Genomic DNA, 4320 nt, shown 5'->3' with positions numbered 1-4320 from the left:
CTTTTAAGGGGGTGTGAGTTCTCAGAGGTTTGATGAGGGATAGGGGGCCAACACAAGGGCCAAGCACCAGCACCCATCGCACGTCATGTGCGCACACCCCCCCGGCCCCCCTCCCAATCGCCGGAACCCCAATGCCGCCGGTCAGGTTCTCCGGCGGTACTCCGGCGATGCTCCGGCGATGCTCCGGCGATGCTGTCCCGAGTGAAAAAAATGCGGCACCAGCACATGCTGGAGCCAAGCATGGGCACCGTGGCTCAAAATCGAACTTCGGCCAAGGCCTCGACCATCAATGGCACATGATGACGCATGGTGATGGCACATGCATCGACCATCATCGGCATAGGCTGCCCTTCGGTACGGGCACTTGCCTCGACCGCCATCGGCACAAGCTGGGCCCTGGTGTGGGTTGTTGCCTCGATCACCAGCGGCACATGCTGAGCCTTGGTGCGGGCGGTTGCCTCGAGCACCATCGGCAGACCCTGGGCCCTGTGCGGCCGGTTGCCCCGATAACCATCGGCACACGCTGGGCCCTGGAGCGGCCGGTTGCCTCGATCACCATCGGCAAAAGCTGGGCCCTGGTGCGGGCGCTTGCCTCGACCACCATCGGCACACGCTGGGCACTGGTGCGGGCGCTTGCCTCGACCACCATCGGCACACGCTGGGCCCTGGGGCGGGCGGTTGCCTCGATCACCATCGGCACACGCTGGGCCCTGGTGCGGGCGGTTTGCCCCCAGCACCATCGGCACACGTTGGGCCCTGGTGCGGGCGCTTGCTCGACCACCATCGGCACACGCTGGGCCCTGGTGCGGGCGCTTGCCTCGACCACCATCGGCACACGCTGGGCCTGGTGCGGCCGCTTGCCTCGACCACCATCGGCACACGCTGGGCCCTGGTGCGGTCGGTTGCCTCGAGCACCATCGGCACACGCTGGGCCCTGGTGCACCATCGGCACACGCTGGGCCCTGGTGCGGGCGCTTGCCTCGACCACCATCGGCACACGCTGGGCCCTGGTGCGGGCGCTTGCCTCGACCACCATCGGCACACGCTGGGCCCTGGTGCGGCAGGTTGCCTCGAGCACCATCGGCACACGCTGGGCCCTGGTGCGGTCGGTTGCCTCGAGCACCATCGGCACACGCTGGGCCCTGGTGCGGGCGCTTGCCTCGACCACCATCGGCACACGCTGGGCCCTGGTGCGGCAGGTTCCCTCGACGACCATCGGCACACGCTGGGCCCTGGTGCGGCAGGTTGCCTCGAGCACCATCGGCACACGCTGGGCCCTGGTGCGGTCGGTTGCCTCGATCACCATCGGCACACGCTGGGCCCTGGTGCGGGCGGTTGCCTCGACCACCATCGGCACACGCTGGGCCCTGGTGCGGCAGCTTGCCTCGAGCACCATCGGCACACGCTCGGCCCTGGTGCGGTCGGTTGCCTCGAGCACCATCGGCACACGCTGGGCCCTGGTGCGGCACGTTGCCTCGACCACCATCGGCAGCCTCGACCACCATCGGCACACGCTCCGCCCTGGTGCGGCAGGTTGCCTCGACCACCATCGGCACACGCTGGGCCCTGGTGCGGGCGCTTGCCTCGACCACCATCGGCACACGCTCCGCCTGGTGCGGCAGGTTGCCTCGACCACCATCGGCACACGCTGGGCCCTGGTGCGGGCGGTTGCCTCGACCACCATCGGCACACGCTGGGCCCATGGTGCGGGCGCTTGCCTCGACCACCATCGGCACACGCTGGGCCCTGGTGCGGGCGCTTGCCTCGACCACCATCGGCACACGCTGGGCCCTGGTGCGGCAGGTTGCCTCGAGCACCATCGGCACACGCTGGGCCCTGGTGCGGCAGGTTGCCTCGAGCACCATCGGCACACGCTGGGCCCTGGTGCGGGCGCTTGCCTCGAGCACCATCGGCACACGCTCGGCCCTGGTGCGGTCGGTTGCCTCGAGCACCATCGGCACACGCTGGGCCCTGGTGCGGCAGGTTGCCTCGACCACCATCGGCACACGCTGGGCCCTGGTGCGGGCGCTTGCCTCGACCACCATCGGCACACGCTCGGCCCTGGTGCGGTCTCGGTTGCCTCGAGCACCATCGGCACACGCTGGGCCCTGGTGCGGCAGGTTGCCTCGAGCACCATCGGCACACGCTGGGCCCTGGTGCGGGCGCTTGCCTCGACCACCATCGGCACACGCTGGGCCCCTGGTGCGGGCGCTTGCCTCGAGCACCATCGGCAGACGCTGGGCCCTGGTGCGGCAGGTTGCCTCGAGCACCATCGGCAGACGCTGGGCCCTGGTGCGGCAGGTTTGCCTCGAGCACCCATCGGCACACGCTGGGCCCTGGTGCGGTCGGTTGCCTCGAGCACCATCGGCACACGCTAGGGCGCTGGTGCGGGAACTTGCCTCGACCACCATCGGCACACGCTGGGCCCTGGTGCGGCAGGTTACCTCGATCACCATCGGCACACGCTGGGCCCTGGTGCGACAGGTTGCCTCGAGCACCATCGGCACACTATCGGCCCTGGTGCGGGCGGTTTCCTCGACCACCATCGGCACAACGCTGGGCCTGGTGCGGGCGGTTGCCTCGAGCACCATCGGCACACGCTGGGCCCTGGTGGGTTTAGGCACATCTTCAAATTTCTGCCGTGCCAATGCCATTTTTATGGCTTGTAAATTCATACAATGGTCCCCTAAGCCTTCACGTGAAGTTCGTTGGAAGATGACTCGTTTTCTATTTTTCACGATTTTCGAAACTTTTTGCGGTTCGGAATTTTTAAAATTTTTTTATAAGGATTTTTGGCCCCAAATTTTGTAGGCATGATCCTTCTATTTTTGTTGGCATGCACAAAAAAATTCAGCTAATAACTCGAAGTAGAGAAGATTTTGTGACCGTTTTGAAAAAAGTGTCCCCATTTCAGACACTTTAACGGCTACCTGGTAAGCAAACCTGTAAAATCTCAAATGCTCTTTAAGGGGGGTGTGAATTCTCAGAGGTTTGATGAGGGATAGGGGGCCAACACAAGGCCAAGTACCAGCACCCATCGCACATCATGTGCGCACACCCCCCCCGGCCCCCCTCCCAATCGCCGGAACCCCCAATGCCGCCGGTCAGGTTCTCGGCGGTACTCCGGCGATGCTCCGGCGATGCTCCGGCGATGCTGTCCCGAGTGAAAAAAATGCGGGCACCAGCACATGCTGGAGCCAAGCATGGGCACCGTGGCTCAAAATCGAACTTCGGCCAAGGCCTCGACCATCAATGGCACATGATGACGCATGGTGATGGCACATGCATCGACCATCATCGGCATAGGCTGCCCTTCGGTACGGGCACTTGCCTCGACCGCCATCGGCACAAGCTGGGCCCTGGTGTGGGGTTGTTGCCTCGATCACAATCGGCACATGCTGAGCCTTGGTGCGGGCGGTTGCCTCGAGCACCATCGGGAGACCCTGGGCCCTGGTGCGGCCGGTTGCCCCGATAACCATCGGCACACGCTGGGCCCTGGGGCGGGCGCTTGCCCCCAGCACCATCGGCACACGCTGGGCCCTGGTACGGGCGGTTGCCCCGAACACCATCGACACAAGCCGGCCCTTGGTGCGGGCTCCTGGCTCGACCACCATCGGCACACGCTGGGCCCTGGTGCGGGCGCTTGCCTCGACCACCATCGGCACACGCTGGGCCCTGGTGCGGGCGCTTGCCTCGACCACCATCGGCACACGCTGGGGCCCTGGTGCGGCAGGTTGCCTCGAGCACCATCGGCACACGCTGGGCCCTGGTGCGGCAGGCTTGCCTCGAGCACCATCGGCACACGCTGGGCCCTGGTGCGGGCGCTTGCCTCGAGCACCATCGGCACACGCTCGGCCCTGGTGCGGTCGGTTGCCCTCGAGCACCATCGGCACACGCTGGGCCCTGGTGCGGCAGGTTGCCTCGACCACCATCGGCACACGCTGGGCCCTGGTGCGGGCGCTTGCCTCGACCACCATCGGCACACGCTCGGCCCTGGTGCGGTCGGTTGCCTCGAGCACCATCGGCACACGCTGGGCCCTGGTGCGGCAGGTTGCCTCGAGCACCATCGGCACACGCTGGGCCCTGGTGCGGGCGCTTGCCTCGACCACCATCGGCACACGCTGGGCCCTGGTCCGGCTGAGCTTGCCTCGAGCACCATCGGCAGACGCTGGGCCCTGGTGCGGCAGGTTGCCTCGAGCACCATCGGCAGACGCTGGGCCCTGGTGCGGCAGGTTGCCTCGAGCACCATCGGCACACGCTGGGCCCTGGTGCGGTCGGTTGCCTCGAGCACCATCGGCACACGCTGGGCGCTGGTGCGGG

Source organism: Durio zibethinus, unplaced genomic scaffold (assembly GCF_047325235.1).
Source record: "Durio zibethinus cultivar Kanyao isolate XHJ-2024 unplaced genomic scaffold, ASM4732523v1 HiC_scaffold_55, whole genome shotgun sequence".
NCBI classification, from domain to species: domain Eukaryota; kingdom Viridiplantae; phylum Streptophyta; class Magnoliopsida; order Malvales; family Malvaceae; genus Durio; species Durio zibethinus.
Note: the sequence above shows the minus strand (reverse complement) of the source record.